This window comes from Eschrichtius robustus, chromosome 18 (genome assembly GCF_028021215.1).
Source record: "Eschrichtius robustus isolate mEscRob2 chromosome 18, mEscRob2.pri, whole genome shotgun sequence".
Classification (NCBI taxonomy): Eukaryota; Metazoa; Chordata; class Mammalia; order Artiodactyla; family Eschrichtiidae; genus Eschrichtius; species Eschrichtius robustus.
Window position 1 is genome coordinate 4,553,747 of NC_090841.1, and position 16,530 is coordinate 4,570,276.

General features: G+C 39.8%; 1 protein-coding gene across 2 annotated transcripts in view; it reads right to left on the minus strand.

Moving 5' to 3' along the window:
* Positions 1 to 9,001: 9,001 nt before the first annotated feature.
* The window catches only part of LOC137752235 (phospholipid-transporting ATPase IB-like), a 74,795-nt gene continuing 67,266 nt past the window's right edge, over positions 9,002 to 16,530 (minus strand). For both annotated transcript variants that reach the window (XR_011071099.1, XR_011071098.1), the window contains 2 exons: positions 10,898 to 11,070; positions 9,002 to 9,347 (listed from right to left, as the gene is read on the minus strand). The gene's annotated coding sequence lies outside the window, so the exon portion shown is untranslated. The remainder of the gene's footprint in view (positions 9,348 to 10,897; positions 11,071 to 16,530) is intronic.

Sequence of the window (16,530 nt, forward strand, 5' to 3'; positions counted from 1 at the left end):
CTATGTCGTACACCTGAAACTAATATAATATTGCAAATCAACAATACTTCAATAAAAAAAGGAAGATTCACTTCCCATATCCCATAACGCTTATACACTACACACTAGAGCAAACATGCTTTTTCAGAAGCAATAAAGGCATGGCAAACTTTCAGAGCCCATGAAAAATGCAGTTATGGATCTCTTCCTGGGTCCATTTTCAGGCAAACAGAGGCCCTGCTGCCGGGCGCTGTGCCAGTGTGGCTGTGAGGACGGCAGCCCGCGGGGGGCGGCAGGGCTGGCTACAGTGTGGAAGCCACAGCCCTGCTGCCCGCAACACGGGGAGGAGGGCGGGGACAGGTTTCTTTCATGTTATTTTGTTCACGTGGAGACGATGCTGGTGAAAAGTTTTCTCTTTCCACTTGCTTCAACCACCAGTGCTAAGTGCAGCCGAGACACAAAAGGAAAGAGTGGGCGTCTGCGAGAACAAGGCCCTTCGCGTCCCTTAGTGGGACGTCAGGAAGGCAGCAATAGGCTTGGGACAAGATTTCCCGTGTCAGGAGGAAGACAGCTCAGAAGCCCAGAGATTTCTGGTGCCTTGAATCACCAGGAGGATCTGGAGCCGGCAGAGATGCACTTCGGTTCCAAACAGGATATTTTTTTTTAACCACAGATTATGTCAACAAGTTATCATGATATCATAACAAAAAATGTTAAGCAAAATATGTTAAATCGATTTTATGTGAGCAAAAGCTTAAAGCAGGATTATGTAACAGTATTTTAAGTGAGATAAATAAGAAAAAAACTAAACTATCAAGCTCTATGTCAAAGACAAGATCTAACTCCTCAAGTAAAGAAAGCATTATCTCCTTTCTTACCTGAGTGATGTATAACACAACATTCTTGTACAAACGATACAATATGCATTTGGTCACTCAAAAATAATTCCAAGTTCCATGAACCAACAGAAGCTTCTCTAAGTAGCTAAACTAAAAGACAGAAATAATGGTCAATGGAGTTCAGAGGAACCTACCACTTACTGACAAACTTCACAAAATGTTGTTTTCCCACCTCAGCAGTTCCCACTCTGGAGGACAGAAGCAGAATGAAACCTATTCCCAGGCAACCTGACATGACTGTTCACTATAAAGGAATTTTTTTTAAAGCTTTATAAAATTAACTTTTATCATTAAAATAAATGAATAAACATCACTTTTTTGCCCAGCAAATTCTGCTTGGATTTTCACTTGTCACCTACAAGGCTTTGAATTTAATCTGATCCACATCTAGGACCTTAATCGTGAGAAGGGGGTCAGAATTATTTAATGAAGTAAGAACCTGGAAACAAGAACCTCTGTCATGGATTTTTCTGTCTGATCAAGCCTTATGGGAATCATAAGACTTATGGGAATCACTTCCCCCATTTCCTGTAATAAATATATAAAGAGAAAAAGTAAAATTAAAAAGGAGGTAACGTGTGATCTCTGCAGCATGCCTCAGCTGCCTTACCTCATCTATGTGTTCCTTTGCCACAGCACTTTGCACCTTCAAACGAAGTGAGCAGGGCTCACTGCTCACCCACTGCTTACACCCAGGATTCATGCCTAAGATGTGGGAAGCACTCAGTGAACATTTTGGGGGATGAATATTCAGGAGAATTATTACGCAAAACGAGACAATTCAGTAATTGTGACCACGAAAATTAAATACTGATCTCAAAGTGGCATAAGGTGGTACATATGGGAAAAAATAGCCTTTCAAAAAGGACTGCTTAAGAGTTTGGAACATGAGGGTCAGGAAGGGGAGGGAGATGCTGAGTCACGAAATGCACAGCTGCACTGAAATAAGTGAATTCAAGAAGGCGGCCAGCTTTTGTTTTTACCTAGAGCTTGCTATTAAACCAGTCATTACAGACAACACTCCTATTGCCCCAGTTTTTAGCTTTGCAAGGGGAAAAAAGACATTCGAAGTCAAAGTTGTATTTCCTGGGATGGTTTTAAAATATTAAGAAGTTTAGGGAGGAAGAAACTAATACTCTACTCTTTTCTGCGAAGAAAAGATCTAGGTTGTGACCAGAATGTTACACGATCCTCTCTGAGGAAGGGAGAGTCGTGCATTGCAAGAGGCAGCAAAGGAAAGATGGCTGCACCCTCAGCTCCAGCCCACCTGAGGGCGGGGCAGATGGGGCGGAAATGGGAGAATGGCCACCACGGCCCTGGGGACAAGACTCATCCTGGGGGAGTCTGAAACAGCCCACACCGCGGAGGACACCCTTCTGCCCAGCTCCGGTCAAAGAGCTGCTCTCAGGTAAAATCGAGACTGAAAAACAAACAAACAGAAAGAAAAACGGATGGAGCTCAAAGTGCTTTCATTAATCTGAAATAGCATTTTAATAAAAAGGGGCCAAAGCATGAGTCAGATCAGTGTCCCGCATTAGTGACTGGCTTGGTGAGGCGACTTAGGGTGGGTGGAAGGAAGAAAAGAAAGCCTGGAATCCTATACCATCTGCCTGATCACAGCTGCAGCTGCAATTCTAAACCCTTTTAATATTTGGTATAAAAAGAGAACGCTGGAATTGCCTTCCCTCGAGAAAATGGTGAACAGATATTCCCTGGGGGCCCAGGACACCTGATTCCGGCCAGCTGTGTGCAGCTGGGGTGTTTACTCGGAGTGTTTACGGCACATGTAATTGCTGAGCCCACAGGAAGCATGCATCCCAATGGCATTGAGCAGTGAAGGAAACAGGTGAGTGTGGTGCAAACACTTCTGTGTTTACAGACAGGTGCTTTGATGGTCATCCACTGACACTTTCCTAAACTCAGACCCCTCGTACATAGGAGCCCCAGTTTTCCCGTCTATAAAACCAGGACACTTAATCCATGAGTAAGGAGAAGATTCTAGAACTGACCTGATTCAGACATCGAGACCGTATGCTTTCCATCTATGTGGCAGAGTCCTAACAATCCATGCTGTTACCACTCTAGTTTTAGGCATCCACTTACCTTTGGACAGACTACTAAGTCAGCTAGCCTCTCAGGGAGAGCCACCGTAAGAACAGCCCCGCAGGGGTGGCCTCCCTGGAGGCCCAGGGTTATTCCTAGGGAGCTGTGCAAGAATTACACGTGGCTCCTGAGTCCAGCAAGAATGACAGTGTTAGTGTTCATTGCTCAAATGTGATAAAAAATTACATCTATTAAAAGCCAATGTTAAATTATTAAAACATTGTTCCAAAATATCTTAACTGTTCATTAAAATATTCTTCAAAAGTAACAATAATAAAATGTAGAAACAGGAGGTGTTCTCGTTAACAGCAAAGGATGGTGCATAAACATGCAGGAGGTTTAAATCACAGGACCATGCACTCTTCTTAAACACCTTCCAAAAAATGCGACAGCCACTGTGGAAGACAGTTTGGCAGTTTCTTACAAAACTAAACATACTTCTATACATACCATACAACCCAGCAATTGCACTGCTTGATGTTTACCCAAAGGAACTGAAAACTTCTGTCCACACAAAAACCTGCACACTGGGACTTCCCTGGTGGCACAGTGGTTAAGAATCCGCCTGCCAATGCAGGGGACAAAGGTTTGATCCCTGGTCCAGGAAGATCCCACGTGCCGTGGAGCAACTGAGCCCGTGTGCCACAACTACTGAGCCTGCGCTCTAGATCCCACATGCCACAACTACTGAGCCCGTGCTCTAGAGCCCACATGCCACAACTACTGAAGCCTGCGTGCCTAAAGCCCGTGCTCTGCAACAAGAGAAGCCACTGCAACGAGAAGCCCACGCACCGCAACGAAGAGTAGCCCCCGCTCGCCGCAACTAGAGAAAGCCTGCGTGCAGCAACGAAGACCCAATGCAGCCAAAAAAAAAGAAACCTGCACACTGATGTTTATGGCAGCTTAATTCATAACTGACAAAACTTGTAAATAACCAAGATGTCCTTCAGCAGGTGAATGGATAAACAAACTGTGATACATCCAGACGATGGAATATTATTCAGCACTGAAAAGAAATGAGCTATCAAGGCTTAAAAGATTTGAAGGAACTTTAAATGCATATAACTAAGTGAAAGAAGCCCATTTGAAAAGGTTACGTTCTGTGTGATTCCAACTATATGATATTATGGAAAAGGCAAAACTATGGAAACAGTAAAAAGATCAGTGGTTTCCAAGGTTTAGGGCAGAGGGAGGTATGAATGTGTGAAGTGCAGAGGATTTTGAGGGCAGTGAAACTACTCTATGACACTATAATGGTGGATACGTGTCACTGTACATTCGTCCAGGCCCACAGACTGTACAGCACCAAGAGTAAATCCTAATGTAAACTATGGACCTTGGGTGAACCTGTCAGTGTAGGTTCATCAGTTATGACACATGTACTGCTCTGGTGGAGGATCTGATAATAGGGAAGGCTTTGTGTAGGGGGCACGGGGATATATGGGAAATATCTGTACGTTCTGCTCCAGTTTGCTGTGAAGCTAAAACTCTAAAAACACAATTTTTAAAAATGCCTGCCAAGAGGCAGTGTCTCCTTTAAAAAAAAAAAAAAAAAAGGAAATAGGGATATTTTAAGTCTTTACCAAGAGACACCACAAAGCAAAGCACACAGTACAGACTGGAGAGACTGGGGACTTGGAGGTTATATTAGTAGAGCTACAGATTCTCAGTGGCAGCAGTTTTGCCAACTCCAGAGCTGGTAATGGGAAGACTTTATTTATGCAAAGTGCATGAGGACAAAACTAAAGAGAACCCCAAATGTTGTAACAGGAAAGAATCTTTGCATTCTATTGCAAGTTCATCACTAAAGGGATGTTGCCTGTAAGCTTAAATTACACATAATGGCACATCTCTGGGACCCCTGCCCCCCAGGTAATGAGCATTAAGCTAAAACACCTCTTTGTTTAGCTCACAGGAAACATCCTGACCAGGCCCACCTGTGAATGACTGCAGGGAGGAAGAAATTAACACATCCCCTCCAGAGGCTGACTAGAACCCAGAAGTGTTTGACTTCACTCCCTCCCCTTTCAGCATAAAAGAAGCCTGAATTCTAACCCAGGCAAGGTGGTTCTTTGGGACACAAGTCCAGCATCTTCTTGGTCTGCTGGCTTTTCAAATAAAGTTGCAATTCCTTGTCCCAACACCTTGTCTCTCCATTTATTGGCCTGTATGTGGCGAACAGCACGAGCCTGGCCTTGGTAACAAAGTGCTGGTAGTTTCTTACAGAAAGGAGCTTAGAGAGTGGGGTAAACCTCGGGGGGTGGATCCGAGGTCTTCAACACTCTCCATGCCCACCTGACCACCCACGCCGCTGACCTGTGCGATGGCATAATCCGAGCTGTTGGTGGCCTGCATGCCCTCGTTCCCACGGATTCCCACACCCACGTGGGCCGTCTGGATCCCCGATGGCCAGGGCGATGGCCTTTACATGTTTCTTAACCGTATCCACTATCTCAGCCTTCTGGAGGGGAGATAACCTGAAAAAAAAAAACAAAACAAAAAAAGACAAACCACCATGTTTTAGTGTTCTGTTTTGGTTCATTTTACTTCATCCTGTTCTAGAAGGCTTTACACAAAGGAGTCAGCAATAATCTATATACAGCCACATTCAAGTGGCAGTTACTGGTAAATTTCCCAATTCATTAAGTAGGCTTTTTACAGATATAAGAAAGTTCCTACCTACCCCCACCAAAAACAAAAAGCAAAATAAAAAATAAAACCAAAAAAACACAGAGTCACTGCTTTAACATCCCCAAAGAAATACACAATATTAGTTGCCCAGTTTACATGGAGTTTGCCATTTTCCCCACCACTACCTGTTGTCTGACGCTGGCCTGCTATATTAATTTACATTACCTACATACGTGAGAGGAAGAAGTGGAGGGCTACTATTTCTGAAACTGTATGAAGGCATGTACCCAAGGACTGGAACACAGAGTAGCCTCTGAAAATCAAACTACTTGAGAAATACAAGGAGACATAAAAAACGAGAAGGTTATCAGTCGGGAGAGTCAAGGTCATGCTGTGGGAACAACAACAACAAACAAAAGCTAAGTGACTTAACAAAAGTTTGTTTCTTTCTCATGTGATGTGTCCTATGCAGATTAGGGTACATCACTGATGCTTTTTTTTTTCAGAAACAAGCTACAGAAGCAAATTTTATATTCCTAAAAAATTTCAGAATAGCAGACCCTGTGTACCCATAAAATATTTACAAATATGCCAAGAAAGGAGGGCAAAACTTTACCTCTTATTCATCACTCATTTATTCATTCACTCAGCAAGCTAGACACGTACTTCATCAAAAATGATAAGGGCACACAAGGGTTTTATATTCTAGTAAGCAAATGACCTCAGTTATCATTCTCTTCCCACAGAACAGCTCCTAAAAACGAATTTAAATTTAACCTTTTCAAACTTCAGGTGAGATTATTAAAAACTGAGGAGAGAGAAGGGTTCCTTGATTAGAACACACTCCAAATTTTAAGGTAGAAGCACTGCTGGTAAAAACTTCTGCTTCATAATGAAGAGAATATAATGCATTACCATCACTACATTGTAGGTATAATATGAAAAGTTTCTGAAGTAGAGGATGTTAGAAACCATTTGAAAGCCTAGTTCCCCCCATCAAGAGATACTGGTTCTTTTACTGAAATACTTGCAATGATAATAACTTCACCGTTTAGACTGATGATCACTTTCATATTTAGACTGTGATATTTGTGGAGGGGAAAAAAACTAACTCAGTTTGATTAATCTCAAGTCTGACTCTTCATGTCTTCATTCAAATCTTAATTCCATCCTCTTGGCAACCAAGTTCTCCCAATATCAGGGACCAACCCAATAAGCCTTCTCTGCCCCCTGCCACACACCCTCAAGTCCTTCAAGCACTTCTTCATGCAGTTCTGCACCCTCTACCAAAGCTCCAAGTCAGCTCTGAGCAGTTAAGAAGAGAATTGGACTATTACTATTCTGATTCTGGAGCTCCCCACCCATGTATGAAAATACAGCCTAAAATAATATTAGTCTTTTAACAACTATCTGTTAGTTGAGCTTCAATCAATAAAATATTTTAAGTCATGTTTCCATACGTGGGCATTAAGCCAAATCTCCCTAATCCTGGAATTGATTATACCCAATTGATAGTCTTTACAGTCATGTCTGGAAAAGTTCATCTTGTCATTCTATTGGCTGAAACAGCACAGAAGTTCCAAAGTGGTCTATTTCACAATATCTGAAGTAAGGGGGAGAAATCTACTAGGGATAGAAAAAAAAAAAGTCAATATGCTATATAATGCAATAAGAAAACATAATCCTAAAACACAGTAGGAATTCAAAATAGACACTAAACAGCTAATTCCTACCCTTTTCAACTGAATAGACATTATTACTTTCCAAAAAAACCAAAGAAACTTATGACAATTATAAATCAACAACAAACAGGATATCCCAAAAGAAGAATGTAAACTACTAAAAAATAGAAACTCTAGGGATGAAATAATATACTATATGAACTTCAGATCTGAGATGGGAAAAGAAAGGATCAACTAATCTGAAGTTAGAACAGTAAAAAAAAAAAATCTATTCCAAAGAAGAAAGGGAGGAAAACTGAAGAAAAATGCACAGTGCCACAGATCTCTCGTCAACATCGAGCATTCAATCATATATGTAATTGGAGTAAAGGTAAAGGAAAACAAAAGCAGCAGAAAAATACTTGCAGAAATAATGGTTGAAAACTTTGCAATTTGGTTAAAACACATTAATTTAGGGATACAATGAATCCAAAGTAGAATAAACACAGTGAGAACTACACTTAGTGGCAACATAGGCATACTGCAGGAACCCAGTGACAAGGAGAAAATATGGAAAGCAGCAAGAGGAAGATGATACATCACATACAGGGCAACAACAATAAGATGACCTTCTCGTCAGGAACAAGGGAGCCAGAAGACAACAGAATGACAAATTCAAAGTATGGAGAGAAAAAAACAACCGAGTAAAGTATTTACCCCGACGATAGATTTAAGTTAGAAATCAAAAACAGAAGGAAGATAGGAAATACCTAAATGTGTGGGAATTAAACAACACACATATAAACAGCCCACGAGTCAAAAAGGAAATCGCAAGGAAAATGAGAAAATACTGTACCTTGAACTAAATGACAACATATCAAAATGTGTCAGCTGTAGTTAAATCATTGCTAAAGAAATATTTATATCTTGAAATGCTTTATAGTAGAAAAGCTTAAAATCAACTATAAAAGCCTCTACCTTAGAGAACTAGAAAAAGAACAATAAATGAAATCTAAAGTAAGGTGAAAGTAGAAAATAATACAGATATGAATATGTTGTATTATATATTGGAATATTATATTATTATATATTATGATTATACATTGTATGACTATATTATATATATTACTATGTTATATATATATAATATATATACACATTATATATGCTATATATATCAGAATGCAAATAGAAACTGGACAAACCATAGAGTTGGCCCTTTGAAAAGATCAGCAAAATGGGTGAAGCCCAAGCTAGACTAATCAAGGAAAAAAAAAGAGAGTAAACACAAATTATCCACATGAAGAAGGAAAGAAGGAATACTAACACAAATCACACAAAAGTAAAAAATAAATGAACCCTGTGAAGAACTTTATGCCAACAAATTTGACAACTAGATAAACAGACAAATTCCTTGAAAGACACAAACTGCCAAAACTAACCGAAGAAGAAGTAGAAAATATCTAAATATCTGCGGAAGAAATTGAATTATTCATCAAAATCTGTCAAAAGGAAAGTCTAGGTCCAGATTGTGTCAACAGTGAAATGTATCAGACATCTTAGGAAGAAATAATACTGATACTACAGAAAGTGTTTTAGAAAACAGAGGACAGAGGAACACTTCCCAACTCATTTCATCAAGCTGGAATTGTCCAGATACCAATGCTAGTCAAAGACATTAAAGGAAATAAAACCACAAAGAAGTATCCTTCAGGAGCACAGACTAAAAATTCTTAATGAAATTTTAGCAGAATGTGTAGAAAAATACAATTAAATCATAAAATTTTAAAGCCATGAAGGATGCTGGAGACGCAGCTTGCTCTTCTTTTTTACCGCCCTCCACTCCTCTTGTAAGTAACAGTTCCAGCCAATTCCATACCCAGTTGTTTCCACCAGTTCAGCACACAGCTCAGTCAGCAGACTTCACTTTTACCTGCATTTCTGTTTACTGTTCATCTGATGGGGACACTTAAGTGTGAGGACATGGAGAAACCAAGGCACCGGATCACCTAAGCCTGGATAATTGAGAGCTGGAGTCATAGTTGTGCCGGCTGGTGAGTGACCCCTGCAGAAGCTGGAAGGGGAAGAGAGTGAGGTCAGGTTGGTCATTCCCTGCTCCTCCCTGCAATGTCCTCCCCAGCTGGTTGTCTGTCCGCCACAGCTCACTGCTCCTCTCAGGGCAGCCCACTCTGCAGGGCCCTCTCCTTCCAGGTCCCAGTGACCACAACCTCCTCTGATCCCTTTAGACCTAGGGGTACAGCAGCACTTTCACTGTTACCAGCATGTAAATAATCCCTCTGTTTTGCTCCTCACTTTAGGCTCCTGACAGCAAGTATTTACTTTCAGAGCCAATGAGAGATGATGTCCCATTTCTGGGAGAGAGCGTATGCAAATCTTCGTCTGGACACAAACCTGTGAGGATGTGAGGCTCAGGTCTGCCACTGCCAAATGGGAACCAGCCTGGGGATAAAGCCTGCACCAGATGAATCACACAGGAGACACTGTTTGAGCCCACATCAAACCACAAGTGAAGCCAGATTTAGGACAAACCACCAACAGCCCACGCAAGCCAACTGCTGGAATATCCACCCTTAGTGGCAAAATCAGCCCCTGTGTTTCCCCTCTCTGCCTCTCTGGTACATCCTTCCATTGTCCCCTCCAGTTTCCACCAGCATGGGTAGGGAGTGAGAGCAGAGAAAAGGTGAGAATTCCTTAAAATACTGTTATGATGCAAAATGAAAACCGGTTTATCAAAGCTGAACGGTTAAAAGAAACCATTTTGGTGAACTGATTATTGATGAGTTTGCTTGCTTCTCTTGAGGTCAGTTCTACCTGCAGAGTTTTCAGCTATGTGAGCTAATAAACTCCCTTTTTGCCTAAGCTGGATTTGAATTCAGCTTTCCATCATGTCTGTCAGCTCTAACTGATAGAAGACTAGGTCACAAAGAATCCTGAAGGCTAAATAAACTACAGACACCTCAGGGGAAAGCAGAGTGAAGAACAGAAGTTGCTGAATATTTTTAGTAGATGCTGAATGACAGTGAACACAGAAGGACATTTAAGGGAGGTGTGTGAAGCGTAGAGTGGACCGCACTGATTGAGGGGCACGCCTGTAATAATATTTACAAGTCCAATGCACTAATACGCTCTAATGATTGGTCCATTTACTATTTTTACCGAGGAGCAAGGAACAACTATTCTGTACATAGTTTCATGATTTTCTCAGTTCCAGGCATCTTGGTTGTAGATGATTTGCTTTTTTAAAAAAACAATGTTTTTGCTTACACTCCTACTCGTAACTTCATTTTCCTCTAGGTGTCAGGGAATTGTTTTTAAATTTGCTCCTCACTGTAAATAAACTGAGGGCCTTTGTTCTACCTGAAAGATTTCTTTCATTTGGCCATTACATCGATGAACAATGTACCACTGAAAAATTATAAACTGCTTTTGAATAAATCTTAAGCCTGACAATATGAATTAAATCCAGACTTTTCATTTCAGATTGAGCAAACATTTTCCCAGGAAGGAACTTTGTCTCTACAAAAACTTATATTTCCATGTCTATATTTTCTTCACATAAACAATATTAAATATAGCAGGAAAAAACAGTGAATATATTCTTACCTACAACATAATACTGCTCTGCATGAGAGGGCCAAATTAAGGAAGCTCTTCTTAACTTCAAAGTGGAGGGCATACTTCAATGTTTTACCATCAATGATTAGGGCCAGGTCATTTTGTCTACCTAACAAGGCTCCAAGATCTTGGCAGTTCTGATTAATCACTTGTTGTGTTGCCTAAAACAAAGAGGGGAAAATTACTTCATCATTTTAAATATAAATGAAAAGACCTTTTGAGTCTAGATGGTAGATTAAGGCGTATGTTTACCTCCTTCTTCCCTGTGAAAATCTCACAGAATTGAAATTTAAAAGTAAATAAATAACATGAAAAGATGCTTGAGATCATTAGTCATCAGGTAAATGCCAATCAAAACCACAATGAGATACCACTTCATACCCACTAGCATGACAAAAGTTAAAAAGTCAGATAGGGGCTTCCCTGGTGGCACAGTGGTTGAGAATCTGCCTGCTAATGCAGGGGACACAGGTTCGAGCCCTGGTCTGGGAAGATCCCACATGCCGCAGAGCAACTAGGCCCGTGAGCCACAACTACTGAGCCTGTGTGTCTGGAGCCTGTGCTCCACAACAAGAGAGGCCATGATAGTGAGAGGCCCGCGCACCGTGATGAAGAGTGGTCCCTGCTTGCCGCAACTAGAGGAAGCCCTCGCACAGAAACGAAGACCCAACACAGCCAAAAATAAATAAATAAATAATTAATTTAAAAAAAAAAAATATATATATATATAAAAAGTCAGATAATAACAAGTGTTGGTGAGGATGTACAGAAATCAGAACTCTCATACACTGCTGGTCAGAACGTAAAATGGTGCAGCAACTTCGGAAAATAGTCCAGCAGTTCCTCAAACAATTAAACGTAGAATTACTGAATGACCCAGCAATTCCACTCATTAGTGTATATACACTCAAGAGAAATGAAAACATATGTCTGCACAAAAATTTGTATATTAATGTACAAGCAGCATTATTCATAATTAACCTAGAAGTGGAAACAAGCTGATGAATGGATAAACAAAATACAGTATATGCATACAATGAAGTATTCTTTAGCTATAAGAAAAGGGATGAAGTACTAATGCATGGTACAACATGGACGAACCTAGAAAACATTACGGTAAGTTAAAGAAGCCAGTCACAAAAGACTGCCTGTTATATGACTTGATTAATATAAAAGTCCACAAGAGGCAAATCCATAGAAACAGAAAGTAGGGGAGTGTTGTTTAGGGGCGGGGGGAAGGAGGGTCAAAGAGATGACAGCTAAAGGGTACGCAGTTTGTTTTAGAGATGATGAAAAGTTTCTAAAATTGATTCTGCGGATGGTTGCGTATATCCGTAAATGCATTTAAATCCATTGAATTATCTTAAACAGATTAATTTTATGCCATGTGAATTATATCTCAATAAAGCTGCTTTTGAAAAGGTATGTAAGTAGGAGTGAATTCTTAGTTGGAAAATACAGAAGGGTGCTAATAGCAGACGAGGAAGTTTGGGGAAATTTTGGAAAAACTTTAAAAGATGGGAACAGAATAATGGGGTCGACCTCTGTAAAACTGGGTATCAGGTGTCTAAAAGAGAAGGACTGTTGTAGAGAGAAGGATTGTTGTAGAGACTCGATTTAAGATGCAGGAGTCACCTCCTGTACCTTATTTTTTTTTACCCCATCCTTTCTTTCCTTCAAAATTCACATAAACTGTTGAAAGCTCAAAATTTTACAGAAATGACTCCCACGCCAGTGACAGAGTCAAAAATTCAAGTAGTGGAGTATTTCAACCAAAACATGTAAAATTTTAAGTGATATAGATTAACAGTAAAGAAAATTCCTTCATCAAATGCAAGTAGAATAAAAAACAAAAAACTGAAAAATATCAGTTATCACCATTTATTGAAAGACTGGTGGACCTGATCAGTGTACCAAATATTTTTTGAGGTATCTGCTTTATTTCTGTGACTTGCTAAAATGAATGCCATAAAGTAGTAAATCATATTTAAGGGTTTATTATTTAATTATTTTTCTGAACTATAATTTTCACTTATATTCAATGATTGATAGAGGAGATTTAAGATCTCTACTTTCCTTAACATATTAATAAATGAAATTTTAACAAAATGTGCCACTTGGGGAAAAATTTTTAAAAGCACAACAGGTATCAAGCACCAAAAGATTTAATAAAATAATCCTCAACCCTCTTTTTCTCAAAAGGCCTTCATTGCTTATTACTCAAATGCAATAACTGTGTGTTTCCTGAATTAAAAGGTAATTTAATAATCCTTGAATTACTGAGGCCTTTATATAAATTTGAAGGTCTAATAACAGATGGAATTCAAAAGCGTGAAATTGGATTTCACACTGTGTAGGAACTATTAAGTGTACTATAACGTATACATCATATTAAACATTTCCACCTCCACTCTTTTCACACAGTTGACTGAATGTTCCGTGAATGGTCTCAAGTGATTGCAATGGTTCTTTCCCCCAAATGGAATCTGACAAAATTGAAGGCTGCCTCTACTTTAATAACTTTTCCCACGTTTCATTGATTACTGAACCCAAAACTTGGTGCTTTTCTAATTACCATATTGTTTTCAATTTTACAATTGCTTAGGAACACTAAATGCTTGAAGCTAAAACTGTCAGTTTTAATGTTTAATTTTTTTTTCTCGTCCCTAATTTATTTATCTGTTTCTCTTTTCCACTGCTTCTGCTGCCAATACCAACAGGAGTTAAGCCAGTTCTGACATAGTTCATTCTAGAATGTGACTCTGTGACTGACTTTCTGAAATTAATTACGTAAAATACAGTTTGGTAACCAGCAGTACATTATACGGGAAAATTGCATTATATGCTTCAATTATGTAAAACAAGTACATCAATAATTTCATAATGATTATTTAGGGATAACGAACTTTGAAAATGATATAACTTTAAAGTTTACAGGAACTTAAAACATGAGAAAAGCTTAGAGAGACAAAGTACCAGGATCACTATTTAAACCACAATATTTAAGTGAAATAAAGCCTTCCAAAGTAGGCTACACTAAGACTAGCTTCTGGATAATTCTAATTATCTATGTAATCGAGACCAAAATGTTCACAAATTTTGTAAACACAAATTCGAACATATGTCTCAGTTTCCTTTGGTGTATATAATTTGGAGAAATAAAAACTATAATTCAGCTTTCATCTAATATTTAACAATGGAGGGGCTTTATAAAACATAAGAAGATGCTGCTCTATGTTATACTTTTAAAATCCTTATTAGTGGGACTTCCCTGGTGGCGCAGTGGTTAAGAATCCGCCTGCCAATGCAGGGCACATGGGTTCGAGCCCTGGTCCGGGAAGATCCCACATACCGCAGAGCAACTAAGCCCATGTGCCACAACTACTGAGCCTGCGCTCTAGAGCCCACAAGCCACAACTACTGAGCCCACGCACCACAACTAGTAAGTCCACACACCACAACTACTGAAGCCCATACGCCTAGAGCCCATGCTCCGCAGTAAGAGAAGCCACCGCAATGAGAAGCCCACACACTGCAACGAAGAGTAGCCCCCGCTCGCTGCAACTAGAGAAAGCCCACGTGCAACAATGAAGACCCAACGGAGCCAAAAATGAATTAATTTTTTTAAAAGGACTTATTAATAGTACAAAATCTATATACAACCCCAAACACATGCAAACTAAATTGAGAAATAAAGAAAAATGATAGAAAAGATACCATCACTATTATATGCTATGAAGAGGTAAGACATGAATTAACTACTCCTTAAACATGATGAGATTTCTTTTCTTATATTATGTTGAATACTTTATTGAGGTATAATAGGCAGACAGTAAAATGCAGAAATCTTAAACGTACAGCTCAATGAATCTTTTTTTTTATATATATATATATATTTTTTAATTTTATAGCTACTTTATTTATTTATTTATCTTTGGCTGTGTTGGGTCTTCGGTTCGTGCGAGGGCTTTCTCTAGTTGCGGCAAGCGGGGGCCACTCTTCATCGCGGTGCGGGGACCACTCTTCATCGCGGTGCGCGGGCCTTTCACTATCGCGGCCCCTCCCGTTGCGGGGCACAGGCTCCAGACGCGCAGGCTCAGTAGTTGTGGCTCACGGGCCCAGCTGCTCCGTGGCATGTGGGATCCTCCCAGACCAGGGCTCGAACCCGTGTCCCCTGCATTAGCAGGCAGATTCTCAACCACTGCGCCACCAGGGAAGCCCTCAATGAATCTTTATACACACACACACGCTTGCTTCCAGTTAAGAACTATGACTGCTATACATGTAATAAAAGTGTTTACTCAGAAGAAAACTTAAAGTTCTAATAAAAAGTGATTATTTGATACATAAAAATCAAGAAGCTGGGGAAAAATGGTTTAGATTAAAAATATACACTTAGTGAAATAGAATATAACATAAAAAGCAGAAAAAACCCCATGAAAATCTAAAGTTATGTAAATCTATGAGTAAAGTATAAAAGACTATTTTTATCTTAATTTCTTTCAAACACACTGAACTGTTTAAAGCAAAAATTATACCATTGGCTTATGAGGATTTAACGTATTAAGATAAATACATTTAAATGAGTGTATAGGAAAACTATAAAAGTTCAGTAGAGGGTAAGAAATAAACCTATATGATTCTAGGTTTCTGTAAGAATGTCACTGCCATTCTTACAGAAGAAAAAGCTGAACATACTGAACATCAACTCCGCTTGCATCCGTCAGAGAACTAAGGTTACAGGACTAACTGCCACCCCAAAATCTGGAGAGACATGTGAACACAGAGAATTACAGCTGAAATCTGTTTATCTGGAGAAGAAGCTGGAGCCAGAAGCGAGTAGGAACACTTCAATGGTAATTTTGAGGAATTGGTGGAGGCTGAGTGTGGAGTAGTAGGAAGGTGAGAAACTCCCTGGGCTGCAACCTTAGCGGGCGGCCCTCACACTTCTGTGCGTTTACCTCTAAGAACCTCGCGGTGAGGTTCTCATGGTGAAAAGCTAAACAAATTCCCCTCATGGCTCAGCAGGAGGAGGGGAAAAGCAACCATTGTGAAATATGCCCAGAGCATTCTCCACTGCAAAAGCCTAGTCTCCGAGGTTAAGGACTTTACCAGAGCCTTATCCCACCTGGAGGGAAAGGCATTTACCCAACTCCAGCCCCCTCGGGCCTCCCTGTCTCACCTAAGGGGAGAAAGAAAGCACTAAGAAACAGTTATGAAGACACAAGGGGCACAGTTTCAGTTAAAGACTGAGATTTAATCGTAAGATTACAGAAGACTTCCCCTCCCACATACATTAACACCACACCCACAGGGCTGTAAAAACACTGTGAAAACACTAACAGGAAGAATGTCTTTTATGGGCTCAACAGTAGACTGGACACAGCTGAGGAAAGAATTAACAAGCTTAAAGATATGGCAGCAGAAACTTCCCAAAGTGAAATTCAGAGAGGAAAAAAAAAAAAAAAAAAAACCACAACAGAATATTCAAGAACTGTGGGACAATTTAAAAGGTCTAACATATAAGCAATTGGAATACTAGAAGGAGAAGAAATAGAGACCAGAAGGAAAAGTTTGAGTACTAATGACTGAGAATCTTCCAAAATTAATTGCAGACACAA